This window comes from Monodon monoceros, unplaced genomic scaffold (genome assembly GCF_005190385.1).
Source record: "Monodon monoceros isolate NGI ecotype Baffin Bay Population unplaced genomic scaffold, NGI_Narwhal_1 Super_Scaffold_19, whole genome shotgun sequence".
NCBI lineage: Eukaryota > Metazoa > Chordata > Mammalia > Artiodactyla > Monodontidae > Monodon > Monodon monoceros.
In genome coordinates, this window is record NW_021703775.1 from 69523488 (window position 1) to 69535335 (window position 11848).

Below are 11848 nucleotides of genomic sequence, written 5' to 3' on the forward strand. Positions count from 1 at the left end.
AGAATGATGACAGGAGAAAAGGAATAGATCTAAAGAGCTGACAGAACTTGGAAAGTGTTTTCAGCATATGTCAAATCAGACCTTAAGGACTCTAAAAGGCTGAGATTCAGATGCTACAAAGAGGTTAAAGCCACAGGAACTGTGAATTCCAGCCTACCCAGCAGGGTCTCCCAATACTTGAATTGATGCTGGGCTCTTCTATACATATATTCATTTCTATCTCCACACTCATACAAAGGATCCACTCTTTTTCACTGGGATTTGGGGGAACAGAGGTGGGAAATTATATATAAAAGCAGCCAAGTGACGAAGGCCAGGTAATTGTGCAACAGACAGATAGGAGCTCAAACATCTGTAAAGGCCAAAGGCATTGTGATCACATCTATTGCAAAATGGAAAAACAGACTGCAAATCCAGTCATACTGTGGGCCTGAGTAATGACATAAGATATATCCATTAAACTTGGCAAGAGAATAAGACTGCATGAATGGAGTTATTGAGGTCCCAGTCCTTAAAAAAAGAGGTTCTTAACCTCTGGGGAGGTCATGGACCCTTTTGGGACCCTATGAATTTCTCTCCAGAGAAATGCACAGACTCATAGAATTTTGCATATACATAATTTCAGAATGTTCACAGACACCCCCCGCAAAGCCTATCTAGAGACTCTTAGTCCATGAACTCCAAGGGTTCTCACTTAAAAACCCGTCCTAAGCTTGGTGATTAAGAACTGATTATCTGTTGTAACAAGCATGTTGACTGGAAATGATGTGACTCAATAGGGCACGTACAATTATTAGTGTGTTCTATGTAATATTAATTGTATATGTTACACAATGGGTATCTATGTGGTAAAGAATGGTATGTACGGTGAACCAATTATCTATTATGCAACATTAATAGTTTAATGGACGTGCTTATGTGCATGGGGTAAATAATGTATGATTATACACAGTATGCATTATGTACAATAAAGCACGTATGTGTGAGTACATTATGACTGGGTAGATCACCGAATGCACAAAATACATAGCAATGGGATAATTTAGAATATATTCTTTTTTTTTTCCTTTGCGGTACGCGGGCCTCTCACTGTTGTGGCCTCTCCCGTTGCGGAGCACAGGCTCCGGACGCGCAGGCTCAGCGGCCATGGCCCACGGGCCTAGCCGCTCCGCGGCATGTGGGATCTTCCTGGACCGGGGCACGAACCCGTGTCCCCTGCATCAGCAGGCGGACTCTCAACCACTGCGCCACCAGGGAAGCCCTAGAATATATTCTTAATACTAGCATAGCACATGATAATGTTTCACTGTTCGTGTGTAATTTTTCAAGGAGTAGTTTAAGTAGAATTTCAGCTTTGGGTGCTGGTGCTGGAGCTTCTTTTGAGTCTTAGGGAGAAGTGTTATTCTCCTTTTCTGATTTATAAGACCGGAGTAATAAATATATTACAGAGAAAAAAAAAAATCCTTCCTACAAAACAGTGATAACTATTCTTATCATATACCCCACAGTTAAAAAGGTTTTGAATAAGAAGCCATATATGTACATTTATTTATAATGTATATACATTGCCCACTAGACCAATAAATTATGTGCCTTATAAAGAATACACAAAAATGGATATGTAAAAGAATGACATTTATTATAATAAAATAAACAATTTTTAAACATTTAATTTACCTATTGATGACACGGCTTTATGCTCTCCCTAATAAATATTGTTTTTAATACTACCACCATTTTTGGTGAGAGTAATGTGATGAACACTATTATTTTTAAATTTTGCTTTCATATTTTGTAATACAGCAACTTAAAATGCTAGCTCTAAATTCAGTTCATTCTTATAATAAGTAACTCTTTTATTTGGTTTTAATGGTCATCATAGCCAAAAAACATACTTCATAAAGATGAGTATAACCAAAGGGAAGAACTGCCATCACTTGCTGTACTGAATAAAACATGAATTTCAATTTTCAATCCTCTTCACCATTTATGTAAAAGTTTTTGCTAAAATTCAGGTAGTGCATTTCCATATTTCCTGATGACAATCAGTTGTTCTTACTAACTCATCAGATAGTATTGCCTTTTTTATATTTTCAGTAGATGGGCCCAAAACCACTAAAATGCGTCTCTTACAAGGTCTTCATACAGGTTAGAAAATTTGGTTTTCAAGTTCAAGTGTACATATAAAAACATTCTTAAAGTTTTAACATCATTTTCAGCAATTAAATCCAATAATGATGGAAATAGTCCCAAATATACATTTTCAATAACCTCTCTCCAAAACATTGAATTTTATTTTGTTTTGAAAGGTAGTTACTTTTTGAGTCACTGTTAAGAATTTACCATCACCCCAAAGGGACAGATTTGTGGGTTTATTTTCATAAATATCTGCTAGGTAGTATACTACTCACAGACACTTGTCAGAGAAAACTGTCAGCAAATTTTGGACATGTGTATTTTTGTGAAAGAAAAATTAATAAGTCATCTTTAAATTAGACAATTCTTAAGTCCTTTACCTCAAGATGACCAGTTAACCTGTATGAAATATTTTATAAAAAATCTGCTTGGTGACTCCCTACTGTAATACAATATATGTTTAGTCTACTCTTTAAAATAATAAATCTAAAAACGCAATTACCCAGGCTCCTATAAACTATAAAACATCACAGAAGACTGAAAGTAAAGAAACTTTCTAACACACCTCTAATATTTCTCTGATAATTTTATGTAAACCCTACTGTAGAGACCACTGCTCTAAATGTGCCTGGGCTCCCAAGGGTCAAAGCTCTCCATGAGTCCCTTCCAACCAATTTCCCTGGCATGCTATGGAAGTTCAAAGGAGTTATCTTTAAAGGTACTCTAATTATATTGTACCCATCTCTGAATTACTACCAGTTGGAAAAAAGACACAACTGCAGTACATTCTATGACATCAGCTGTCTTCAACACTGTTCCCTCAGTGTAATGTTGGTTAGCAATTCAGTCAAATAATAGACAGGGCTGGAACAAGGTCCAAGACTCTTCATGACATATCCTGCCTTAAATCCTTTTTGGAACATGGCAGGGCATAAATAAATCAGTAAAATAAATCATGAAATATATTGAGAGCCAGGGGCTTTCACCTTGTATGACCAATCTAACTTATACAGTGACACATATTTACATAAGGAGATGACATTTTTACACTTGAAAAACAAGTCCACTGCATCATCTTAAGAATTCCAAATGATAACACACTGTTTAAAGAAATACCTACTGCTTTAAAAAAATTTGTTTTAATTTTTAAAAGCATAAGACAGTGAAAAAGATTTTGTACTAACTTCTATCAAGAAAAAAAAAGTATGTTCTCAAATATACATAAAAATGCGTAAGTTCCCAGTGTGGTAAGCCTTACATATGGAATCATTTCAAAAACTATGAAAATATAAGATTTGGGGTGTAAAACCCGCCAAAAAAAGATCCACATAGATTTGGAAAACTGGCACTTCTCATTTTCATCCAGATCTACAAACTTCACCGTTCCTGACCACCTCCCTCCATTAAAATCATTCAATGTCTTACAACTGCACCTAGAACATCTGGTTCCCTCTCCCACTTCAGCTGGTGCCACCCTCCCGCTTGCACTTTCCCCCTTTATGATTCCCGAAATAACCCCAAGCGTCTCTGTCCTTTCATCTTTGCTATTTAATCTTCCTGAATATACTGCTCTCCTCCCCCTCACTCACACAGAAATCATCCCCTGCCTTCAATGTTCCTGTTCACCACGAAGTCCACCATGAAACCTGCCCCTATCCCTTTCAAATGAAAATAATTGCTCACTCTCCTGATTCCTCAAAGTACTATTTCAGTACCTCTCCCACAGCACTCATCACATTTAATTAGTAATATAGGTATCTGTGTGTCATCTTATCACCTCTCTTGGGTCATCATCTCCTTACAGACAGGATCTATATCTTATCATTTAACTTCCCTATCTTTTAACAACACAGCACCTTGAACAAAGTAGGTACTCATATAACTATGTCTTGAATGAATGATTGAGTGGCTACTTAGAACTTCAATTACAGACTTCCTGTACCATCTGGAATGGGGAGGGAGGGAGGACTTAGACTTTGTAGAACAAATATCTTTTCCCTGGTTTCCTCCAAACAAACTCAGCGAAGTAAAGCCAGTATTACACATACAGGTACTTTCAAAAGGCAAGGACATTTCATCCTTCAACTATCTGGTCAAATATGGCATGATATCTGTATATATGCAAACATACTCTCACAATAGAATATCTTCTACTGTTAAACAACCGAATCTATGCTTGATAATAAAAGCATGTAAATGTTTTAACCATATAAGCAAACTAAAAATGTAAGATGTAATACATTAAAGCTATAAGAATAAGACCAACCATTCAAATTACAAGTGGAAACACAGAGCATGACCAAGCAATTTATTCCAAATGAAAAAAATACCCTAAGCTTTAGCTATTTAAATACTAACAAAACATGAGAGGCAGAATTTTATTGCTAAGAATCCAAACCAACCATTCAAAGATAAGCTTACCTAGACAGAAGCACCAAAAAATCAACATTACTAAGGTACAAAGGTGAGATCAGAAACAGCACAAAAATCTTAAAGTGATACTTTCATTAAGTAACTGGTACATCGGCTCCTGGATCATCAGAAAGCAATGGAGATGGCAGCAGTCTCTACTGCACATGCAGACAACAGAAAGGAGTCCAGAAAGTAACAGAGGGTTACAGTGTGGCCAAGTGTGGGGAGCACCTTGGAGAGAAGCCAATTTAGAGGTATGCTCGTGATTTCAGGTCAGAAGACCTGGACTCAAATGTCATCCCTAATACCTACAAGCTGTGCAATCTTACACCAGCCACTTAACTTCGCTGAGCTGCCTTTCCTAGCTTATAAAATGTAACATATAGGGCAAGCACAGTACCTGAGTACACTGTGTCTCGGACACAGTCCTCAATAAATATTTGCTGACTCTGAATGAGGGCCATACAAAAAAAGCCAACATTTCTCTCCAGGCACTTTTGTACTTTTTGAGACAGCAGCCTTAATTAATTCCTGATTAATACCTTATTACAATATTTGACAATTTTTGGCCGAAAAACAAAAATATGCCTTTCCTACTAGCTTACACATTACTCAAAATCTTACTAAAATTATTAAAATTTTAAATCTCTTTGTAATAACTTTCAAATACAAGAAGTAACTCTCATAAAGAAGACTGGGAGCCAAATACCTGGGTTCTTGCCCAAGTAAAGACACTAACTATGTGACCCATGAAAATTACTATATTTGTCTGGCCTTAGTCTTCTCATCTATAATATTAACAAGGTTGTTCCAAATCACCGTTAAGGGCCCTTTGCTCTAAATGTTGTGGTTCATGCCATCTCAAGGATTTTCTAATCCAATTAGGAAAGCCAATTCAACATACACTAAAAAGAGAAACTCTTCCAAAAAAAAAAAAAAGAAGAAGAAGGAAAGGAAGAAAAATTTATTATACAGAACAAACTGATCCTTAAAAAGCTAAAAACAGGGGCTTCCCTGGTGGCACAGTGGTTGAGAGTCCGCCTGCCCATGCAGGGGACGCAGGTTTGTGCCCCGGTCCGGGAAGATCCCACATGCCGCGGAGTGGCTGGGCCCGTGAGCCATGGCCGCTGAGCCTGCGCGTCCGGAGCCTGTGCTCCGCAACGGGAGAGGCACAACAGTGAGAGGCCCACGTACCGCAAAAACAAACAAACAACAAAAAAGCTAAAAACAGAACTACCATATGACCCAGCAATCCCACTCCTGGGCATATACCCAGAGAAAACCATAAATCAAAAAGATACATGTACCCCAATGTTCACTGCAGCACTATATACAATAGCCAGGACATGGAAGCAACCTAAATGTCCATCAACAGAGGAATGAATAAAGAAGATGTGGTACATATATACAATGGAATATTACTCAGCCATAAAAAGGAATGAAGTTGTGTCATTTGCAGAGACGTGGAATGACCAAGAGACTGTCAGAGAGTGCAGTAAGTCAGAAAGAGAAAAACAAATATCATATATTAATGCATATATGTGGAATCTAGAAAAATGGTATAGAGGACCTTATTTGCAAAGCAGAAATAGAGACACAGACGTAAAGAATAAATGTTCGATACCAAGGAGGAAGGGGTGGGGTGGTGAACTAGGAGACTGGGATTGACATATATACACTACTATGTATAAAATAGATAACTAATGAGAACCTACTGTATAGCACAGGGAACTGTATTCAGTGTTCTGTGGTGACCTGAATGGGAAGGAAATCCAAAAAAGAGGGGATATATGTATACGTATGGCTGATTCACTTTGCTGTACAGCAGAAACTGACACAGTAGTGTAAAGCAACTATACTCCAATAAAAATTTTTTTTAATTTAAATGAAAAAAAAAGAAAAAACTGGGTAATCGATGCTAAAGAAGTGTGATAAAAATCAAGCTTTCTAGAGAACGTACCAGCTTTGACTGTTCTTGAAGGTCAAGAGATAAAGGAAAAAGGAATACAATTTAAATAAAGAAACGAAACATGTAAAATCAAAGAAGCAAGATATCTACAAGTGATTATAATACTTTCTTCACTTGTATAGCACTTTACAGTTTACAAAGCATTTCTGCATATGCCATCTGCAGCAAATTTTCTGGAATGAGAAATACAAGAACAGTTTAAATGATTTACATTTGATAAATTTGTCCAGAGAGTCTCCACTAAAAACAATAACGTCAAAAAATATTTCAGCAAAGAATTTTTTCAACATTTATATGTAGGATGAAGTAGAGAGGCAAATGCATGCAGGCAAACAGCTATAAACCTACAAATCACAGTATTTCAGCACAAGAAGAAATGTGAATTCAGACCAATATGCTCATCTAATGATAAAGAAACTCAGGCCCACAGAGTTCATGTGATGCTAGTTACTCCATGTGCAAAATGACAGGAGGACCAGACTGTAGAGGCAGAAATAAAGGGGGAAATGCAAGAAACTGCAAAGAAAAGAATCAGATAATCTGATGATGGATTAGGCAGTGATGTGTTTAGGTTATGGAAATGTAGAAAACATTATTAAAGTCTTAACTACCTGCCAATCATTATGCTAGACATATCTTGTTATTTAATACAATAAGTTAATTTAAAGGTCACAACAATATGAGTTTAAGTACATTATTCCAATTTTAAGCACGAAAGCCTGAGGTTTACTGTGGCTAAATAACTAGCCCAAGGTTACATCCACTAAGTAAAAGAGCCAGGGCACCATTCCCGTGTCTGAAGTCAAACACCCATTCTCAAAAGCAGCTTAAAAACTGCCTCAAAATTACAAGGCAAAAATGAAGTAGCGCTCTGGAAGCATTGGATAAACCAGTGTTATTAGACTTCTGGCCCTGTTAATAGGTGTATTTCACTTCTGTGCTTGCACCTATTGTTATGGATCTCATCTGTCTGTTCCCAGTGATCAGGTCCAGGACTTCTCAGTAAAGCCCAACTTCCCACCCTCCACACTAAAACATACCCATGGGGAGAGATTAGATCAAAATATATCTAAGATGAGGGTGACTAGACTGATTAATGTGAAGTCTTCTACAACTCCTCCAGTGACTATAGCTTCTGTTTTGGCATAAGCTATTTATCTTCAAAATATGATAACTATACTAAGCTTTTCTAAAAGCCTGTCATTTCAAGGAGCCTCAAAAATACTGTGTTGCAGATGGGGGAATGGGGGAGGAAGCATGGATTCAACAACCAACTCTACTTGCATTTCTAGAACCGGACTTAAATGTTGGTGTCAGTGTTTTGTAATAATTCTTCTTATTCAACCATGTATCTTGCAGAAATATAAAATAATAATTTATGTTAATCCAAATACTGTGCACCCACAAAACATCATCTGGAATTCAACTAAAGGAAAAAACCTGCATCTCCTCCTTAAACTAAGCAACCAAGAATGGTATACAGTTGCCATTAGGCCATTTTATGACCTCTGACCCCATATGTTGAGAGAGAGGCGCAAAGTCTAAGTAAAACACAAAGAAGAGAGAAAGAAAGGCTTGAAATGACTAGACCTCACCTCCAATGGTAAGAAAAAAGGTTAGAGACCATAAGGTCCACCCTTAGTGACCAATAACCAAGAGCTAAGCTACTGGTTAACCTGGGAGAGAAGCAATGAAGAAGTCCTTTCCTACAGTCTAGTCTGTCCAACTCATAGGAAAGTTGTACAAGGTGAGGAGAAATTTGTATGGTTCTGCAGCCCAAAACTGGATATAGTGCTCTGTCATTCAACTCCTGAAACACATGCACTTCACCCAATCCCACACTCTTCTGCACCTGATATTTGGAAGTAATGTAAAATGGAGCCCACCACATGTTTCTGGACCTATGCTAGGAAAGCAGCTGATGGCCCTCTGAGAATTCCTGTGATTATCACAGGCAGAAAGTAAAAATCACTGCCAAGACAATAATGAGAATCCTGGCGATCTCCTCGCCCCATGACTTAAGAAGATTCTACTCAGCGGTGTGTGTGTGTGTTGACCTCCCATACTTGCCCTAAAATGAAAGCTATTTTAGGCCATATGGTTTAAGACCAACCAACCCCAAAAATATGCAACATATTCAAACAATGTGGAGCCCTTGGGGGATAGGGCAATAAAGACAAACTTAAGTAAGGAACAAAGGTAGTATGTAAGAGAAGTTATGTGAAATCGATAAGGACAGAGATGTCCTTTAAAAAGAATTATAAACCATACTCTGATATACAGTCCAATAGAGAAAAGATTTTCAAAGAATGTCCAATATCCTTTCTTCCCCACTCCACCCTTCAGCATCTCTATACCACCCTCAACACCTACTCAACATTTAGTCCTGGTGAAGACCAATCACTGGATTAGCAGGATCAACAGTACATGCAGAGAACATTCCATCCTGGGAACAACATCTTTAAATTATTTAGGCTTGTTTAGCACCCTTCTGTATAGAGTAAAAATTTTGCCAGTGCTTTCACAATATACACCAGTCAGCACCATAGCAACCCAATCCTCTGCCCACCAAAAGATTAACACATACAAAGAAAACAGGAAATTCAACAAAAATTAAAGTTTGACCCTGGACTCCATCAACAGTTAAATTGTCTTAAATAGTGGCAGTATCTTTATACCACACCCACTTCATGCTACCCTTACGGCTTCCTGGCATAAGCAAGTTCTTGGTATTATACAAACTGCTGCTTCTGTTTCCAGCCCAGATTTCTAGAAATGAAACCCTGGAATTGAAGGAGAAAGAAAAACAAATGTTGGCAGAAAGAGGCAGGAAAATGCATTGTCTATATAATCCCAGTTTAAGTGGAACAATCACCATTAGTTCCATCAAGCACTTTTTTTCAATAAAACCACTTACCAAAAATGCAGATCTAAAATACTCCCTTGGCTTAAACCACACAAAAAGTAATTTAAAAGACACAATCCTACAGATTTTCTCAGAAGGAAATGAGAAAAAGATCAACTATAAACTATGTAAAATTCAAATTCTGCACCTTAAAATTCAAACTTCATTGTGAGTTAAATAGATGAAATAAATAACCACTGCAAAATGTTTACAAAAATCAAACTAAATGCCTGTTCTCATAAGCAGCATCCCTGCATTTTCTCTCCAAACCATATATTCCCTATTCAGGCCCCCCTTTTGATCCATTGTTCCCAAAGGATAAAATCTGAATAAGAAATAGAGGGAAACCATTTCCAACGCTAGTTCACAAAACCAAATTAGACCCTTCCACAGAGTACACGAGATAAAAAAGAAACACTTGCATCTGTTTATGACATAGTTCAAGGAATGCCCATTTATTAAGCCGAATCAAACCTCACTGCTACTTTTAACCCAAAACTATTTCTAGTTCAAGAGCCAAAAGACCCAAGCAAACACTCTTTTTATATTATTCTCAACATGAAATCTGACCCCCTTCCTACTACATCACAGCTTCTGTGAAACAAGCTGAGAGGCCCCTTTGGCCAACTTTTTTTTTTGAGACTAACCTTCAACCAATTCCAAAACTGAAGACAAACCTCAAACAAATTTAACCCCTGAACTCCATCCCTTCAGCTGTACAGTATAATCTAAGCTTCACCGCAGCAATGTTTTACACAGACACTTGAAGATTTCTTAATCACTGAAGTGAAAGCCTCAGCCCTCACAAATCGTCGCCACATAGATTACTCTTGGCATCAACAGAAGGTGCTGGGACTGCAATTCACTCCAGAACCCTTCATTCACCACCATCATGCTCAGCATTAAAAATTCACCGTCTCAAAAGAAAAAGAATGTCACCTTCTCCACAAGGACACCTGCCTCTTCAACACCTACAGTGAACGAAGAGAGCCCAGCCTGAAAGGCTAAAAGATCCTCCAGCTTAAAGTTTTCCTCCCCACCAAACTGCAGCCACAGCAGCACGGACTCTCCTTGTCACACATACAGGCTTTATTGTCAAACCCTCCGTCTCCCTCTAACATCGTCAACCAAGGCAGTGTCTAGTCTATGGGAGTGACTGCTTTAAAAACAAAAAACAAAAAACAACACAGCTGGGTAGTAAGAGCAGGGACCCTGGTGTCCGGTTTCTCCATTTCTCTTCCAAGCGACTAGGGAATGGCTCGAGTTCTGTTGCTGACCATTAACCCATCCCACTTCTCAGTCTTCCAGCCAACATGTTTGCTCCCCTTTCTAAATCCTTTCAGCAGAATCTGACGAAGGGGACCAAACCCTAAACATAACAGGAAAATCTCACTTATCCATCCCGTTTCTGCCTCCGAAATCCCTCGTCTGGAGAAGGGTAAAGCAAGTGCGCGGGGGTAAACAGAAGCGCCGTCGGAGGCTGCGCTTACAAGAAGACTCGCCACGGTCATCCCCATTTCGCAGTCCCGGCAAGCGAGACTCAGAGAGGTTACCAGGCTTGCCAAGGTCACCGCGCTCGCCGGGGCCGAGGGGCGCCCGCGCCGACTTCCGGCTCCCCCTCTCGGCGGCGGGGAGCGCCCGCGGGCTCGGGGCGCCTCTCCCCACGCCGGGCCGGCGGCCGCGAGCCTCGCGCACCCTCCGCGGATGCTCGCCCCGTCCGCTCTAACTAGGGCAACTGAGAAACGGGGCAGGAAAGTCGCTGCTGCAGCAGTTTCCATCCGTGGCGCAGCCCCCAGCTGGTGCCCGTGACAGCTGCGACCTCCGCCCCCTCCAGCCGCGCGAGGCCGAGGGAGAAGTCGGGGAAAGTGGGAGGGGGAACGGAGCGGAGAGAAAGGAGAGCGGCGGGCGGAGGGGCACCAGCTGCTCCCGCCCCCTAGGGCCTCGGCGGCCGCGCGGCTCGTGACAGCTGCACCCACCGGGAGGCTCGGCGCCCGCCGCCTGCCACTCACCTGCCGCCGCCGCCTCTGGGCCGCGCTGACGGGCGCCGCGCTCGCCCGCGACCGTGGCGGCGCCGCCGCGGCCTCCGCCGCTGCTCGGGCTGGGAGCCCGCCGCCGCCGCGGCTCTCCGGCCCCCTCCTCCGGAGCAGGAGTCCCCCCGCAGGGGGATGCAGAACGGACCGGGCGCAGGCTGCACTCGAGGGAGCAGCAGGGAACAGGGCAGTCGAGGCGCTCGAGGCCGCGGTTCAGCCGTCTGAGGGGAAGGCTCAGAGAATCGCCTCAGATTCCCGCTCGCCTGGCCTGAAGAACAGGCATTTCAGCCGCTCTCCGCGGCCGCCATGTTCTCCTCCTCCTCCTCCTCGGCTACCGCCGCCGCCGCCGCCGCCGCCGCCGCCGCCACCGCCCCCCGCTCGCGGCCCCGCCCCCTC

At 41.1% G+C, this 11848-nt stretch overlaps 1 protein-coding gene across 2 annotated transcripts in view; it reads right to left on the bottom strand.

Moving 5' to 3' along the window:
• Nucleotides 1-11466, bottom strand: part of NCOA1 (nuclear receptor coactivator 1) — a 258922-nt gene extending 247456 nt beyond the window's left edge. Inside the window, exon 1 of one of the 2 annotated variants that reach the window (XM_029231466.1) lies at nucleotides 11432-11466. The gene's annotated coding sequence lies outside the window, so the exon portion shown is untranslated. Of the gene's footprint in view, nucleotides 1-10912; nucleotides 10966-11431 lie in introns of those variants that run through there. The other variant, XM_029231464.1, reaches the window with a different exon arrangement.
• Nucleotides 11467-11848: the final 382 nt, after the last annotated feature.